Raw genomic sequence first — 18904 nt, 5'->3', positions numbered from 1 at the left:
GTAGTGCATGTCTGTAATCCCAGCTACTCAGGAGGCTGAGGCGGAAGAATCCCTGGAACCCGGGAGGCAGAGGTTGCAGTGAGCCGAGATCACACCATTGCACTCCAGCCTGGGTGACAAGAGTGAAACTCCATCTCAAAAAAAAAAAAAGAAGTATAGTATATTAAGTACATAAATCAATAACAGAGGCACGTATTGTCGTCAGGTTTATTTATCATACATAACCGTATGTCCTAGTTTTTATACGACTGGCAGTGAAGTAGGTTTGTTTACACCAGCATCACTACGAACACATGAGTAATGAGCAATTGTTGTGCTGTGATGTTGTGACAGCTATGATGTCCCTAGAGATAGGATGTCACTAGGAATTTTTCACCTTCATTATAATCTTATGGATATCCTTATGTCAGATATGTGATCCATTGTTAACCAAAACATCATTAGGTAGTGCATGACTGTGTGTATCTGTTCTCCTGGTTCTGCTTCTCTGGTTGAAACCTGACTGATACACAAATACCAGTTGTCTCTCATGGTGTCCTTCGATGGGTCTTAGGAGATCCTACACAGAGATACATCCCTGGGGAATTTCTGCAGGGCATCATTCCCGGATACAGGTGAGATGCTCTCTGGAAGGCCTCCTGTGACTCTACCTTAGCTCTCAACTTCTAGTGAAGCATCCAGCATGGCTTTTTTCTTGTAGGCTCTCCTCACCAATAGGGAGTCCGCTTGGATAAAGCCCTTTGTAGAGGACTCAAACCCACATCTGCTTCTTCTGGGATGAGGGGAGCTCATATACCTGCTCACCAAATAATAAAGCTGCACCTTGAAGGCACCCCACCTTACCCTGTCATCAGGTGCAACTTGTGCTAACTTCTCACCACTGGGCCTCTCTAAACAATAGTCACACAGAAGTGTCTTTGTCCTCTTCAATAAGGGACATAGGTCAGGTTCTTCCAAACACTTTTTTGTTCTCCACGCTGTCTCAAATTTACAAGCTCCCATAGTCGAGCAAGCATAGAGTCAAGGAGTAAGGCTCTGTCCACCTTCAGCAAGCAGTGCCCAATCTCTGCAAAGCGCCCTCTTGTTTCACCTCTCACTTGGAATCAGGGTGGGAGGGGATATACCTCAGTAATCCTTTTTGGTTTGTTTAAGAGTCTCATTCTGTCACCCTAGCTGGAGTGCAGTGGTATAATTGTAGCTCACTGTAGCCTCTATCTCCCAGTCTCAAGCAATCCTCTCTCACCTCAGTCTCCCTAGTAGCTGGGACTACAGACATGCACAACCATGCCCAGCTAACTTTTTTATTTTTTTATTTTTATTAGAGATGACGACTTGCTATGTTCCCCAGGCCAGTCTTGAACTCCTAAGCTCAAGCAATCTTCCCCCCTTGGCCTCCCAAAGTATTGGGGTTACAAATGTAAGCCACCACACCAGACGCCAGCAATCTTTCAATTCACAAATTCTTTCAAATAATTTGTCTCTGCAATCATGTAATCACCGGCAGGTTCTTCCTGCCTTCTGCACAGGCAACAGCAATTCACTGAGACTAGGGCACAGCAGTAAAGAAAGAGTTTGATTGACAGGAGGCTAACTCATGTAGTAAAACCAGAAGTATCACTCAAATCAGTCTCCCTGAAGGCTAGAAGTTTAGGGGTTTTAAAGGATAGTTGGTGGGCAGAGGGCTAGAGAATGGGGAATATTGATTGATTGGGGTCAAATCATAGGGGCATGGAAAATAGTCTTCACCACTGAGTTGCCTCTGGGTAGGGCCGCAGGACTGATTGACTCATGAGTTGCAGATCTGGCTCGAGTCAGCTGGTCTTGAGAAATGTTAACAGTCTGAAAAAAATCTCAAAAGGCCAATCTTGGGTTCTATAACAGTAGATGTTATCTGTAGGAGTAATTGGGGAAGTTACAAATCTTGTGACCTCCAGAACAACGGCTGGTTATCATTTAACTTTGCCTACATTTCAGCAGAATTCAGACCCTCTCATAATCCTAACCTGTGGCCTTTCATTAGTTGTACAGAGGTGGTTTAGTTTTAGGAAAGGGCTATTATCATCTTTGCTTTAAGGTTGAAGTATAAATTAAGTGCCTCCCGAAGTTAGTTTGGCCTACACTGAGGAATCACCAAAGACATCTTGTAGCTTAGAAGCAAAATGTCAGTTTTCTCTGTCATAATTTTGCAAAGGTGGTTTCAATGAGTCTCTATCATTTCCTCATATAGGCTGTTGGTAATTGTCCTTAGACCAGTTTTGGAAAGTCCTGTAGGGTATGCTAAGAACTCCCTTTGGAATATAGGATTTCTTAACACCTATTGTTCTCAGCTTTAGATTTTAGCCAAAATTCTGAGTCAACCAAAAAAAAAACTCTTTCTAATATTTTATTATACTCATCACTGAGTAGCTTTTTGCACCCTCAAAAAAATCAATTAATCATAGGTGATTTTCTAAGACCACCAGAGCGGGCACAAAAGAACCAGCGACTAGGCAAGTGTAGGAGCAAAACTGCAAGTTTATTTTGGTCACCTAAGGTGTGGGGAAGAGGTCTGTAGGCCTCCCGCAAAGAAGGCCCACAGAGTCCCCCGGTGGGGCTCTCAGACGGAGTTCCCACAGTCCCGACATCCCGACAGGAGTGGAGCTGTGAGAAAGCCGCGCGTGGTGTCCCTCCGCAGCGGCTTTTCTAGGAGTGGGAGGGCAATAGGCGGGGTACGGGCGTGTCGGGGGACGTTCCGCAGGTGCGACCAGGTAAATGTTGGTCTCTTCGGATTGACATCACCTGGCGCATGCCTAGTTGGTCTGCACCTTCCCGGGCGCCGGCTGCATTTTCGCTCGCGCGGGAAAAGTTGGTGAAGAAGAACCCGGAGGTGCACCATCTTGCCTCTGTTCGTCCAAACAATCGGTGAGCTTCTGTGATGATTAATTTTATGTGTCAGCTTAACAGGGCTATGAAATATCCTGATAACTGGTTAAGTATTACTTCTGAATGTGTCTGTTCAGGTGTTTCCAGTAGAGATTAGTATTTACATTAGCGGACTGACTAGAGCAGATGCCCTGCGTGGTTGAGCATCATCCAATTCAGTGAAAGTCTGAACAGAACAAAAAGACAAGGGAAGGGACAGTTCTCTCTCTCTCTCCTCTCTCTCTCTCTCTCTCTCTCTCTCTCATATGGGTCAGACAAATTCAACCAATTATCAGCCAGAAAATATTTAAATTTACCTGTAGCCTGGAAGCCCTTACTTTGAGTTGTCCCACCTTCCTGAATGAAACCAATGTATTTCTTAAGTGTATTTGATTGATGTTTCATGCCTCCCTGAAATATATAAAACTAAGCTGTGTCCCGACCACCTTAGGCATCTGTTCTCAGGACCTCCTGAGGTCTGTGTCATGGGCCATGGTCACTCATATGTAGCTCAGAATAAATCCCTTAAAATATTTTACAGAGTTTGACTCTTTTTGTTGACAATATTTTGGCGCCCAAATACATGGGGTCTCAGAGAAGACTCAGGACCCGGAAAGACTAGCCCAGATCCAGAGCTAAGGTACCAGCAGGGGCCCATTGAAGTCCCACTGAGTTCAAGTTTCTCTCCTGGTGGAACTGGTAAGTCCTCCCAAGCCCCAGACCTCCCTTTGGTTGACGGTCCTTGATTTATTCTGAGCTGGTTTTCTCCTAGGAAATTGTTTAAGGATCCTAATTCTACTTCAGAGATGCATTCTAAAGGGAGTTCTCTGTTGCTTTTTCTCCTAAAATTTATCTTGATTCAGTTTGTCTGTGTGCAATTTGCGTGAGGAACTGAACTGTTGTTTTCATAGCTAAATGAGAGACTGAGTTTTTTAGCTCTGAAGAGAAAGGGCATTTGCTCCTCCCAGCTGAAAGGTGCCCTGGGTGACCAGGGGCCTCACAGGAGTGTCTGGGGGGTTGAGCCCTCACCATGGGCCTCACAGGAGTGTCTGGGGGGTTGAGCCCTCGCCATGTGCAGCAGCCCTGCAGGGAAATCCCCAAACAGAATTAATTCTAAAATTGTAAAATTAATTTCTGCCCACACTCTCATGCCGTTGCAACCTAGGCCTCCACATTTGACCATTCTCTCACTACCCTCTGCCGGGAGATCCCATCTGGTGTGCTCACTGCAATACCTGTTCAACTGAAAACAGGTCACCCTATCTTGTCAACCTTTTTTTTTTTTTTTTTTTTTTGAGACGGAGTCTCGCTCTGTCACCCAAGCTGGAGTGCTGTGGCCGGATCTCAGCTCACTGCAAGCTCCGCCTCCCGGGTTTTACGCCATTCTCCTGCCTCAGCCTCCCGAGTAGCTGGGACTACAGGCGCCCGCCACCTCGCCCGGCTAGTTTTTTGTAGTTTTAGTAGAGACGGGGTTTCACCGTGTTAGCCAGGATGGTCTCGATCTCCTGACCTCGTGATCCGCCCGTCTCGGCCTCCCAAAGTGCTGGGATTACAGGCTTGAGCCACCGCGCCCGGCCTCTTGTCAACCTTTACACAGAACATCCCCACTCCTCTTTGCCTTAACTACAAACCAACTGTTTCTTAAAAATTATGCCCTCACAAAATGAGGCTACTAAGTTGCAAGGAGAGTGGAAGTAGTGGAAGAGAGGAAAGTCAGCATTTTTGTTATTGTTGTTTCCCTTGCTGACTCCAGACCATTGTTTCTTCATCATAGAAAAATGGTTCCTTTAGGCTGGGCACAGTGGCTCATGCCTATAACCCCAGCACTTTGGGAGGCCAAGGGGGGCAGATCACAAGGTCAGGAGTTCGAGACCAGTCTGGCCAACATAGTGAAACTACTAAAATACAAAAAATTACAAAATCTACTAAAAATACAAAAAATTAGCCAGGTGTGGTGGCAGGCCGCTGTAATACCAGCTACTTGGGAGGCTGAGGCAGGAGAATCATGTGAACCCAGGAGGTGGAGCTTGCCGTGAGCCAAGATCTCGCCATTGCACTCAAGCCCGAGTGACAGTGCCAGACTCCATCTCAAAAAAAAAAAAAAAAAATGGTTCCTTTAATGGATAGTGATAATGGCTGCACAACAGGGTGAACGTAATTAATGTCACTGAATTACATACTTAGAAATAGTTAAAGTGATAACCTTTATATTATGTACACTTTATCACAATAAAAACAATACCCCCCAAAAATGGCTTCTTTGAGGCACATGCCACCTGCCCACCCCATCCACTACCCCTTCTCATCACTTTCATCTTCAAACCTTTTCCTTCCCTCTCAATAACCCAAGACTTTGCCCAGAACTCAGTCCATCTTCTCTCTTCCAAGTTAGATATCACAACTGTAAAAATTAACTACAGATCAAAATGTGAAACAAAATAATAATTAAAGCCAGTTTAAGAGAGGGCAGGGCACAGTGGCTCATGCCATAATCTCAGCACTTTGGGAGGCCAAGGCGGGTGGAACACCTGAGGTCAGGAGTTTGGCCAATATGGTGAAATCCCGTGTCTACTAAAAATACAAAAATTAGCCGAGTGTGGTGGCACGTACCTGTAATCCCAGCTATTTGGGAGGCTGAGGCATAAGAACTGCTTGAACCCAGGAGGCGGAGGTTGCAGTGAGCCAAGATCATGCCATTGCATTCCAGCCTGGGCAACAGAGCGAGACTGTCTCAAATAAATTAATTAATTAAAAATATAAACTTATTAGAAAAAAAATTTGGAAAAATACAAGTAAAATCCCAAGCAGGCAATTCTAGATGGAATACCAAAATCCACAATAAGGGGGAAAAAATGACAGTTTTGACTTTGTTAAAACTTAAAATGAGGAGGGGGCATTGGGGAGATATTCGTCAAAATATACCAAATTTCAGTTGGAGAGGAGGAATAAGTTCAAGAAGTCTATTGTGCAACGAAGTAACTGTAGTTAATAACAGCGTATTCAGCCCGGGGGCCGCGGCTCACGCCTGGAATCCCAGCACTTTTGGAGGCCAAGGCAGATGGATCACTTGAGATCAGGAGTTCAAGACCAGCCTGGCCAACATGGTGAAACCCCGTCTCTACTAAAAATACAAAAATTAGCCAGGCCTGGTGGTGCACGCCTGTAATCCCAGCTACTTGGGAGGCTGAAGCAGGAGAATCACTTCTGCCGGAGGCAGAAGTTGCAGTGAGCCGAGATCGCACCATTGCACTCTAGCCTGGGCAACAAAAGTGAAACTCCATCTAAAAAAATAAATAAATAAATAATTAATTAATTAAAACACACACACACACACACACACAATGTACTGTATTCTTGAAAATTGCCAAGAAAATAGATTTTGCCTTTCTGCCCTTGGACGCCACCAAGGAAGCATCATTAAAGACTCTCTTCTCCCTGCCGTCATGTCTAAGTCAGAGTCTCCCAAAGAGCCTGACCAGCTGAGGAAGCTCTTCATTGGAGGGCTGAGCTTTGAAACAACCAATGAGAGCCTGACCAGCTGAGGAAGCTCTTCATTGGAGGGCTGAGCTTTGAAACAACCAATGAGAGCCTGAGGAGCCACTGTGCGCATGGGGAATGCTCAGGACTGTGTGGTAATGAGAGACCCAAATACCAAGCGCTCCAGGGCCTTTGGGCTTGTCACCTATGCCACTGTGGAGGAGGTGGAGGCAGCCATGAATGCAAGGCCGCACAAAACTTGAGGACCGTATTCGTGACTAATTGTATAACAGGTTATTTTAGTTTCTGTTCTGTGGAAATAAAAGCATTCAACCAAGGGTTTTAGTGTAGACTTTTTTTTTTTTTGCACCCATGCTGTGGAGTGCTAAATGGAATAGTCTGATCGTGATGCTGAATAAACGTCTTTTTTAAAAAAGAAAAAGAAAATAGATTTTAAGTGTTCTCACCCCACACACATAAATATGTGAAGTAATGCATATATTAGCTCATTTACCCATTCCACAATGTATATATATTTCAAAACAACATGTTATGTGTTGTAATATGTACACTTTTTATTTGTCAATTAAAAAAAAAAAAGTCATCCACAGTGATGCACACCTGTGGTCCCAGCTACTCAGGAAGTTGAGGCAGGAGCATCACTTGAGCACAAGAGGTCGAGGCTCCAGTCAGCCATGATCACAGCACTGCACTCCAGCCTGGGAAAAAATGTGAGCACCTGTCTCTAAAATACACACACACATGCACACACAGACAGTCACACACAGACACACACACAATTTTTTAAAAACTTAAAATGCATGAATAGAAAGAAAATAAATGCTCCACAATGTTTTAAGAAAACAAATAAAATATTTGCAACACATATGACTGACAAATAAGCAGGTGGCATGTGCCTCAAAGAGTGCCTACAGATTGATAAGAAAAAAGACAAAAAAAAAAAAGCAAACCCTGATAGAGTGAATAGCCAAAGGATATAAACATGAAACTCAGAGCAAATACAAATATCTAACTTACTTGAGCAGATGCTCAAAGCCAGTAGTAGTCTGGAAAGCACAAATGATGACAAAGCTATAACATCCCACTTTCCCCACAAAAATAATAATAATAATAATTAGCCAGAATTTAAAACATTGAGAACACATGGAGCTGAGAAGGACCTAGGTCGGGTACCGTCATCCGTTGCCAGTGGGAGTAAAATTGCTCCAGCCTTTTTGAAAAGTAATCCATTGGTATTATTAACACTTTTGCTTTGGCATTTGTTTAGGCTCATGATTTCAAAACATGAGAAAACAGAATACATGTACAAAAATGTTTGCTGTGATGTTTTATTTCGTTTCCTGCACTATTACTCCCAAATCTTTTCCTATACATGTCCCTCACTTCAGAGAACCTATTATTTGGTCTTCTTGCCTACTTCTCTTTTCTGACACCTTTTCTCTTCCCCTGAAACCATGCTGTAATATCCTCTCCCTCCATCCTTCTTGCTATTTGATTTCTCTATTTTTATGACTAATCCCATGTGGCCTGCTGCCAAAAATTATGCAATAGTACAGACTGAAATCGCTAAAAATATATGGCCTCCTGCCTCACCCAAGCTCGCAGAGCTGCCCAGCAATGTCGTGTCTCCAGGCAGATGCCTCTTTTTGCCCTTTATGATTATTCAAAAATTCCGCTGTCCACAGACCCCCAAAACTATTATTTCCTCTCTCCTTCTTAGTATATGACCTTGTCTTTGATTTCACTGAGAAAATGAAGTTCACGAGGCAAGAACAGTTTACTTCCCTGTCACTTGTAATAAACCCATCAGAATCCTCACCCATCTCTCCTTCTTCCATGGGAAAGGGGCACTCCTTCTACCCAAGGTTACTTCTTCCAGTTGTCCAGTCAGCTTCATATTCATCCACTGACTCAATAATTTTGGTCTCTAAAGGATCCTCTCTCACATGCATTTTTTTTTTTTTTTTTGAGATGAAGTCTCACTCTGTCACCCAGGCTGGAGTGCAATTGCACGATCTCACCTCACTGCAAACTGCACCTCCTGGGTTCAAGTGATTCTCGTGCCTTGGCCTCCTGAGTAGCTGGGACTACAGGCATGTGCTACCACGCCCAGCTAATTTTTGTATTTTCTAGTAGAGACGGGGTTTCACCATGTCGGCCAGACTGATCTCAAACTCTTGGCCTCAAGTGATCTGCCTGCCTTGGCCTCCCAAAGTGCTGATTACAGGCATGAACCACTGCAACCGGCCACACCCACACGCATTTTTAATATCTCCCTTTTGACATAATTTTGTTACCTCAGGTTACAAAATGTGCTATTCTCGTCTATCTGTATTTTAAGATATATCATAAGATACCCAACATATGACTCTACTTAGATATTACCCCTTTCCTTCCTGTCTTAACCAAACTGTGAACCATCTAAACTCATTGTTTCCACTTCCTTACTTGTATTATCAGCCTGCTAAAATTTCACCTGTCACCACCACACCAGTGAAGAATGATAAACATGACGTTCATATTGCCATTTCCATTGAATACTCTCCTCTCATTATGTTACTTTACAACTCTTTGACATTGTGTTCTAATGAGTGCTCCCTCCCCCTTGAAAACCACTTCTTCTTTAGCTTTCATCACATCATTTTTATGCTCTTTCCTCTGTGCCACGAGTTTTCTTTTCTCCTCTTTATTTCCTTTCCCTTCTCATTGCTAATACAGAAACAAAGACTTTACTATCACCAAAACTTTGCTATATGAGACCATTACTAGCAAGGGAAAGATGTGTATTGTAGATGTCCCAAAGTGAAGAATCTGAAAGAGCTCCTTCTAAGTAAAAACCCCTCATTATCCTTCAGAAATGGAGCCAGGAATGAAGTCATCATAATCATGAAGAGCCTGGTTCACCTGGTTCACCTTATCTCTGCCTTGTGAGGGTATAAAGATATAGGCACCCAAATTTATACATTGTTGGAGAGTTTAAATTGGTGGGACCATTTAAAGCTGCCATAAAATTTAAAATGCACATTGCCATTAACTCAGTGATTTCCCCCAACATATTCACACATATGCAAAATGTATAAAAAGAACATTTATCTAAAATCTATAGTAAAACCCACAGGACCAAGAACAGATAAAACAATTTTTAAAAAGAAAAACAAAGTTGGAGGACTACATTACCCTATAGTCTTACTTATAGACTTACTATAAAATTACAATGGGGTAGAAGTGACAGGATAGATATACTTTGAAAAGGAACAGAAGAGAATGCAGAAATAAACTCATGTGTTGGCCAGGCGTGGTGGCTCACGCCTGTAATCCCAGCACCTTGGGAGGCTGAGGCAAGCAGATCACCTGAGATCAAGAGTTTGAGACCAGCCTGACCAACATAGTGAACCCTTGTCTCTACTAAAAATACAAAGATTAGCCAGGCATGGTGGTGCATGCCTGTGATCCCAGCTACCCAGGAGACTGAGGCAGGAGAATCACTTGAACCCAGGAGGAGGAGGTTGCAGTAGCTGAGATCATGCCACTGCACTCCATCCTGGGCAATAGAGTGAGACTCTGGCTTGAAAAAAAAATCCGTGTGTTCATGATCAATTGATTTTCAACATAGAATTTAATGGGAAAAGGATATTTATTTCAATAAATGGCTCTAAAATAATTGGGCATTTATAAGAAAAAAAAATGTCAACCCATACCTCACACCACGTATAAAAGTTATAAAAAAGCAGGCTGGATGCGCCAAGGTGGGCGGATCACAGGATCAGGAGATCGAGACCATCCTGGCTAACATGGTGAAACACCCTCTCTACTAAAAATACAAAAAAATTAGCCGGGCGAGGTGGCGGGCGCCTGTAGTCCCAGCTACTCAGGAAGCTGAGGCAGAAGAATGGCATGAACCCGGGAGGCGGAGCTTGCAGTGAGCAGAGATCACACCACTGCACTCCAGCCTGGGCAACAGAGCAAGACTGTCTCAAAAGAAAAAAAACAGGCTGGATGCTGTGACTTATACCTGTAATCCCAGCAGCCCAGGAGACCAAGGCTAGAGGATCACTTAAGGCCAGGAGATCAAGACAAGTCTGAGCAACACAGTGAAACCCCATCTCTACAACTTTTTTTTTTTTTAATTGGCCAGGCATGCTGGCATTCACCTGTGGTTCCAGTTAGCTGTAAGGCTGAGGCAAGAGGATTTTGAGCCCAGGAGTTTAAGACTACAGTGAACTATGATGATGCCACTGCATTCCAGCCTGGGTGACACAGCAAGATCATCTCTTTAAAAAAAAAGAAAAAGAAGTTAAATACATTACCAACCTAAATGTAAAACCTAAAACTATAAAATTTCTAGAAGAAATTGTTTTTTTTTTTTTTTTTTTTTTTTTGAGGCAGAGTCTCGCTCTGTCGCCCGGACTGGAGTGCAGTGGCCAGATCTCAGCTCACTGCAAGCTCCGCCTCCCGGGTTTACGCCATTCTCCTGCCTCAGCCTCCCGAGTAGCTGGGACTACAGGCGCCGGCCACCTCGCCCGGCTAGTTTTTGTATTTTTAGTAGAGACGGAGTTTCACCGTGTTAGCCGGGATGGTCTCGATCTCCTGACCTCGTGATCCGCCCGTCTCGGCCTCCCAAAGTGCTGGGATTACAGGCTTGAGCCACCGCGCCCGGCCGAAGAAATTGTTAAGGCAAATTTTGTGGCCTTGGACTAGGCAAAGATTTCCTTAACAACGTACAAAAAGAGTAAGCTAGAATGCAAAAGATTGAATAGGAAAAGAAAATCAAAACCTGTTTCTCCCATACTATACTCTCATAACAGGATGCTTTTGTGACCAAATACGTAGGGATGTTTCCCCACACGCCAAGCAAGCCATCGATTCTGCAGTGAATTCTCCAGAGGTCACCAGCTGAGTGTCCTCTAACTCAATTCAATTCTGATACTATCTACCTGGAGGTAGCATCAGATCCCACAAGGTCAGGGCTCAGTCCCACAAGACTGTCTCCCACTTCCAATGCCAGTCCCAAGCACAGGATGTGGCCTGAGTTTGACTGATTGGCTTTAAATCTGGGTATCCCTGACACCCTCCTCAGGTCCAGTTTGCTGGATGGCTCACAGAACTCAGGAAAACACTTAAGGTTTATTCATTTATTTTAAAGAATATTACAAAGGATACGGAGGAACGGCCAGATGGAAGAGATGCGTGGGGTAAGCCATGTGAGAAGGTGCACAGATTTTCCAGGCCCCACACAGGTGCACCACCTGCGAGAAACCACCACCCGTTCAGCTGTCCAGAAGCTCTTGGAACCAGTTCTTTTGGGTTTTTATGGAAGCTTCGTTACATAGGCATAATTGATAACATCATTGGCCATCATTGATGGCCGTTGATCAACTCAACCTTCAACCTCCCTGGAGTTGAGGGGTAGGGCTGAAAATTCCAGCCCTCTAATCATGCCTTGGTCTTATTGGCGACCACCCCGATCCTAAAACTATCTAGGAGCCCCCAGCCACCAGTCATTCATTAGCATACATAAGACACTCTTATCACTCCGGAGATCCCAAGGGTTCTAGAAGCTATATGTCAGGAAATGGTAGGAAGACAAAATATATATAGTCATGCACACATAACAATGTTTATGTCAGCAATGAACCATATATATACACTGTGTTCCCATAAGACTGTAATGGAGCTAAAAAATTTCTGTTGCCTCATGATTCCATGAAGCCGTAACTCAAGGCACTGCACAAACACTGTTGTAGTGAGGAAGGTGCAAACAAACTCACTGTGCTGCCAGTCACATAAAAGTATAGCACATATAATTAGGTACAGTACATGATACTTGATAATGATAATAAACAACTGTTATTGTTTATGTATTTAGTATCCTTTTGTTTTTTTAGAGATGGGGTCTGGCTATGTTGCCCAGACTGGAATGTGGTGGCTATTCACAAGCACAATCATATCACTCAACAGCCTCAACCTCCTGGGCCCAAGGGATCCTCCCATCTCAGCCTCCCAAGTAGCCAGGATTACAGGCACATGCCATGACCCCCGGCTATTTCTTATATTTTTAATCATTATTTTAGAGTCTATTCCTTGTACTTATTAAGAAAAAAAAAGTTAACTATAAAACAGCCTCAGGCAGGTCCTTCAGGAGGTGTTGCCAAAGAAGGCATTGTTATAATCGCAGGTGTCAGCTCCATGCCTTACTTCCAAAGAAGACCTTCCAGTGGGACCAAGATGTGGAGGCGGAAGACAGTGATACTGATGATCCTGACCCTGTGTAGCCCTAGGCTAATGTGCATGTGACCTGATTATGATCAGGTATGATGAAACAGTTCATATACCTGTTTGCCATTTCAATGTCTTCTTTCAAAAAATGTCTATTCAGACCTTTTGCCCATTTTTAAATCGTGTTATTAGATTTTTTTTCCTGTTGAGTTGTTTGAGCTCCTTATATATTCTGGTTATCAATCCCTTGTCAGATGGATAATTTGCAAATGTTTTCTCCCATTCCGTAGGTTATCTCTTCACTTTGTTAATTGTTTCCTTTGCTGGGCAGAAGTTTTTAACTGGATGCTATCTTATTTATTCATTTTTGCTTTGGTTGCCTGTGCTTGTGGGGTATTACTTAAGAAATCTTTGCTCAGACCAATGTCCTAGAGAGTTTCCTCAACGTTTTCTTTTAGTAGTTTCATAATTTGAAGTCTTATATTTAAGTTGTTAATTTTATTTAATTTTTGTATGTGAAGAGAGAGGAGGGTCTAGTTTCTTTCCTTTTTTTTTTTTTTTTTTTAATAGAGATGCGGTCTCACTGTGTTGCCCAGGCTGGTCTCAAACTCCTGAGCTCAAGTGATCCTCCCACCTCAGCCTCAGAAAGGTCTAGTTTCATTCTTCTGCATATCAATATCCAGTTTTCTAGCACTATTTATTGAAGAAACTGTCCTTTCCCCAGTGTTTATTCTTCATAACTTTGTTGAAAATGAATTCACTGTAAATGTATGGATTTACTTATGAATTCTCTATTCTGTTCCATTGGTCTATGTATCTGTTTTTAATGCCACTGCCATGCTGTTTTAGTTACTATAGCTCTGTAATATAATTTGAAGTCAGGTAATATGATTCCTCTAGTTTTTTGTTTGTTTGTTTTGGTTTTTTGCTCAGGATGGCTTTAACTATTCTGGGTTTGTGGTTCCATATAAATTTTAGGATTCCTTTTTCTATTTCTGTGAAGAATGTCATTGGTATTTTCATAGGAATTGTATTAAATCTCATGTGATGCTTTAGGTACTATGGATTGGTTTTTCCAATCCATAAACATAGAATATCTTTCTACTGTTTTTGTGTTCTCTTCAATTTTTTGCATCAGTGTCTTATAGTTTTCACTTGTATGGTTTTCACTTCTTTGGTTAATTCCCAGTAATTTTATTTTATTTGTAGCTATTGTAAATAGGATTACTTTCTTGATTTCTTTTTCAGATCGTTCACTGTTGGTATATAGAAATGCTGCTGATTTTTTGTAGGTTGATCTTGTATCCTGCAACTTTACTGAATTTTTAATTCAGTTTTAATAGTTTTTTGGTGAATTATTTTAGGGTTTTGCAAATATAATATCACATCATCTACAAACAAGAATGATTTGACTTCTTCCTTTCCAGTGTGAATGCCCTTCCTTCCTTTCTCTTTTCTGATTGCTCTACTAGGACATCCAGTACTATATTGAATAACAGTGGTGAAAATGGGCATCCTCCTCATGTTCCAGATCTTAGAGGAGACACTTTCAGGTTTTCCCCATTACGTATAATACTAGCTGTGGGTCTGTCTCATATACGGCTTTTATTGTGTTGAGGTATGTCTTTGTATACCCAATTTTTTAGCGTTTTTATCATGAAAGGATGTTGAATTTTATCAAATGCTTTTTTGCATCAATTGAAATAATCCTATGGTTTTTGTCCTTCATTCTGTTGATACGATGTATCACATTGATTGATATGTGTATGTTGAACTATCCTTGCATCCCTGGGATAAATCCCATTTTGTCATAATGAATGATCTTTTTAAATAATGTGTTGTTGAACTCAGTTTGCCAATATTTTGTTGGAAATTTTTGCATCAATGTCTGTCAGGGATATTGACATGTAGGGTTTTTTGTTTGTTTGGGATTTTTTTGGCCTTTTTTTTTTTTTTTTGAGACAGAGTTTCACTCTTGTTGCTCAGGCTGGAGTGCAATGGCATGATCTCGGCTCACTGCAACCTCCACCTCCCTGGTTCAAGCAATTCTCCTGTCTCAGCTTCCTGAGTAGCTGGGATTACAGGTGCCCACCACCATGCCTGGCTAATTTTTGTATTTCTAGTAGAGATGAGGTTTCACCATGTTGGTCAGGCTGGTCTTGAACTCCTGACATTGGGATCTGCCCACCTTGGCCTCCCTGTTTGAAATTTTTTTAATGTGTCTTTGGTTTTGTGTCAGGGTAATACTGGCCTCATAGAATGAGTTTGGAAGCATTCCCTCCTCTTCTATTTTTTAAAATAGTTTGAGGGCTGGGCATGTTGGTTTGCACCTGTAATACCAGCACTTTGGGAGGCTGAGGCAGGTGGATCACTTGCAGTCAAGATTTCAAGACCAGCCTGGCCAACATAGCAAAACCCCATCTCTACTAAAAATGAAAAAATCAGCCAGGTGTGGTGACACACACCTGTAATCCCAGCTACACTGAGATTACAGCTGAGGCATGAGGAATCACTTGAGCCCAGGAGGCAGAGGTTGCAGTGAGCCGAGACTGTGCCACTGCACTCCAGCCGGGCAACAAAGCAAAACACTGTCTTAAAATAAAATAAAATAAAATAAAATAATTTGAGTAGGATTGGTATTAGTTCTTCTCTAAATGTTTGGGAAATTTCAGCAGTGAAGCCACTGGGTCCGGGGCTTTATTTTCCTGGGAGACATTTTGTTACAGCTTCAACCTCATTACTTATTGTTGATCTGTTCAAGTTTTGGATTTCTTCATGGTTCAATATTGGTAGGTTGTATCTGTCTAGGAATTTATCCATTTCTTCTAGGTTTTTCAATTTATTGGTATATAGTTGCTTGCAGTAGCCTCTAATCATCCTTTGAATTTCTGCTGTGTTGGTTGTAATGTCCCCTTTTTTTAACCTCTGATTTTACTCATTTGGATCGTCTCTCTTTTTTTCTTAAGTAATATGGCTAAAGGTTTGCTGATTTTATCTTTTAAAAAAACCAACTTGTGGTTTCATTGATCTTTTGTTATCTTTTTTCATGTCAATTTCATTTACTTCTCCTCTGATCTTTATTATTTGTTCTACTAATTTTGGGTTTGGTTTACTCTTGCTTTTCTAGTTCTTTAAGATGCATTGTTAAGTTGTTTATTTGAGGCATTTTTACTTTTTTGATGGAGGCGGTTTTAGGTATAAACTTTCCTCTTAGTGCTGCTTTCACTGTGTCCCATAGATTTTGGTATTATGTTCCCATTATTATTTGTTTTCAGAAGTTTTTTATCTTCCTTCTTAATTTCTTCATTGGCTCACCTGTCATTCAGTAGCATATTTTTAATTTCCATGTGTTTATATAGTTTTCAAAGTTCCTCTTGTTACTGACTTCTAGTTTTTTTTCCATTGTAGTCAGAGAAGATACTTGACATGATTTCAACTTTTTTGAACTTTTTTTTCTTTCTTTCTTTCTTTTTTTTTTTTTTGAGATGGAGTCTTGCTCTGTTGCCCAGGCTGGAGTGCAGTGGCCGGATCTCGGCTCACTGCAAGCTCCACCTCCCAGGTTCACGCCATTCTCCTGCCTCAGCCTCCCAAGCAGCTGGGACTACAGGCGCCCGCCACCATGCCCGGCTAATTTTTTTGTATTTTTTAGTAGAGACGGGGTTTCACCGTGTTAGCCAGGATGGCCTCGATCTCCTGACCTCGTGATCTGCCTGTCTCGGCCTCCCAAAGTGCTGGGATTACAGGCTTGAGCCACCGCGCCCAGCAACTTTTTTGAACTTTTAAAGACTTGTTTTGTGGTCAAATATATGATCTATCCTTGAGAATGATCCATATGCTGAGGAGAAGAATGCATTCTCTGCAGCCATTAGATGAAATGTTCTGTAAATATCTATTAGGTCCACTTGGTCTATAGGACAGATTAAATCTGATGTTTCTTTATTGATGTTCTGTCTTGATGATATCTCTAATGCTGAGAGTGGGGTGTTGAAGTCTTCAGCTATTACTGCATTGGGGTCTATCTCTTTCTTTAGCTCTAATATTTGCTTTATATATCTGGGTGCTCCAGTGTCAGGCGCATATTTATTTACAATTAATTGTTATATCCTCTTGTTGAATTGACACCTTTATCATAAGGTCAAAGAGACCTTGTCTTTTTTTACAGTTTTTGTCTTGAAATCTATTTTATCTGACATAAATATAGCCAGTCCTGCTCTTTTTTGGTCTCCATTGGCATGGAGCATCTTTTTCCATCCCTTTGTTTTCAGTCTATGTGTGTTTTTATAAGTGAAATATGTTTCTTGTAGGTGACAGATCGTTGGGTCTTGTTTTTTTATCCATTCAGCCACTCTGTGTCTTTTGATTGGAGAGTTTAGTTCACTTACATTCAATATTGTTATTGATAAAACCTACTCCTGCCATTTTGTTATATGTCTTCTTGTTGTTTTGCAATCTTCTCTTCCTTCTTTCATTCCTTCCTGTTTTTCTCTTAGTGAAGGTGATTTCTTCTGGTGGTATGTTTTAATTTCTTGCTTTTTATTTTTTGTGTATCTGTTGTATGTTTTTTGATTTGAGGTTACCATAAGGCTTGCAAATAATATCTTATAACCCATTATTTTAAACTGATGACAACTTAACACCGATTGACTAAACAAAAAAGCAAAGAGAAAACTAATAAAAACTCTACACTTTAACTTCATGTCACTACTTTTGAACTTTTTGTTGTTCCTGTTTATGTTATTGTACTGTCCATGTCTTAAAAAGTTGTGTCAGTCATTAATTTTTTGGTTAATCTTTTAGTCTTTCTACTCAAGATATGAGTAGTTTATGCATCACAATTACAGTATTACAATATTCTGTTTGTCTGTGTACTTACTATTACCAGTGAGTTTTGTACCTTCAGATGATTTCTTATTGCACCTTATGTTCTTTTCTTTCAGATTGAAGAACTCCCTTTAGCATTTCTTATACAACTGGTCTAGTGTTGACTAAGTCCCTCTGCTTTTGTTTGGGAAAATCATTACTTCTTCTTCATGTTTGAAGGATGTTTTCACTGGATACATTACTCTAGGGTAAAAGTTTTTTTCCCTTCAGCACTTTAAATATGTCATGCCACTCTCTCCCGACCTGTAAGGTTTCCACTGAGAAGTTTGCTGTCAGACAAACTTCTCCTTTGTATGGAGCTCCTTTGTATGTTATTTGTTTCTTTTTTCTTGCTGCTTTTATGATACTTTCTTTATCCTTGACCTTTGGAAGTTCAATTATTAAAGGTAGTCTTATTTGAGTTAAGTCTATTTGGTGTTCTATAACCTTCTTGTGCTTTAATATTGATATCTTTCTCTAGGTTTGGAGAGTTTCCTGTTGCTATCCCTTTGCTTTCTACCCTGATCTCTGTCTCTACCCCTTATTTAATGTCAATAACAATTAGATTTGGCCTTTTGAGGCTATTTTCTCCATCTTGTAGGCATGCTTCATTCTTTTCTGTTTTTTCTATTGTCTCCTCTGCCTGCATATTTTCGAATAACCTGTCTTTGAGCTCACTAATTCCTCCTGACTGATCAATTCTGCTGTTGAGAGACTCTGATGCATTCTTCAGTAGGTCAATTGAATTTTTCAGCTCTAGAATTGCTGCTTGATTTTTTCAAAATTATTTTTGTTAAATTTTTGCTCTGTTAAATTTTTCTGATAGGATTCTGAATTCCTTCTCTATGTTATTGATGTGGTTTGGCTGTGCCCCACCCAAATCTCATCTTGAAATGTAGCTCCCACAATTCCCACATGTTGTGGGAGGAAGTTGGTGGGAGGCAAGTGAATCATGGGGGTGGGTCTTTCCCATGCTATTCTCTTTATAGTGAATAAGTCTCATGAGATCTGATGGTCTTATGAAGGGGAGTTTCCCTGCACAAGTTCTCTTCTCTTGTCTGTCGCCATGTAAGATGTGCCTTTCAACTTCCACCATAATTGTGAGGCCTCTCCAGTCACGTGGAACTGTGAGTCCATTAAACCTCTTTTTTTCGGTAAATTGTCCAGTCTCAGGTATGTCTTTATCAGCAGCATGAAAATGGACTAATACAATTATCTTGAATTTCATGGCTTCCTCTAAATAGCTATTTCACATTCTCTGTCTGAAAGGTCACATATCTCTGTATTCTGAAATTGGTCGTTGGAGCCTTATTTAGTTCATTTAGTGAGGTCATGTTTTCCTCAATGGTCTTGATGCTTATGGATGTTTATTTGTGTCTGGGCATTAAAGAGTTAGGTTTTTATTATAGTCTTTGCATTCTGGGCTTGT

The sequence above is a fragment of the Trachypithecus francoisi genome, unplaced genomic scaffold, assembly GCF_009764315.1.
Source record: "Trachypithecus francoisi isolate TF-2019V2 unplaced genomic scaffold, Tfra_2.0 Lachesis_group11, whole genome shotgun sequence".
Classification (NCBI taxonomy): Eukaryota; Metazoa; Chordata; class Mammalia; order Primates; family Cercopithecidae; genus Trachypithecus; species Trachypithecus francoisi.
Note: the sequence above shows the minus strand (reverse complement) of the source record.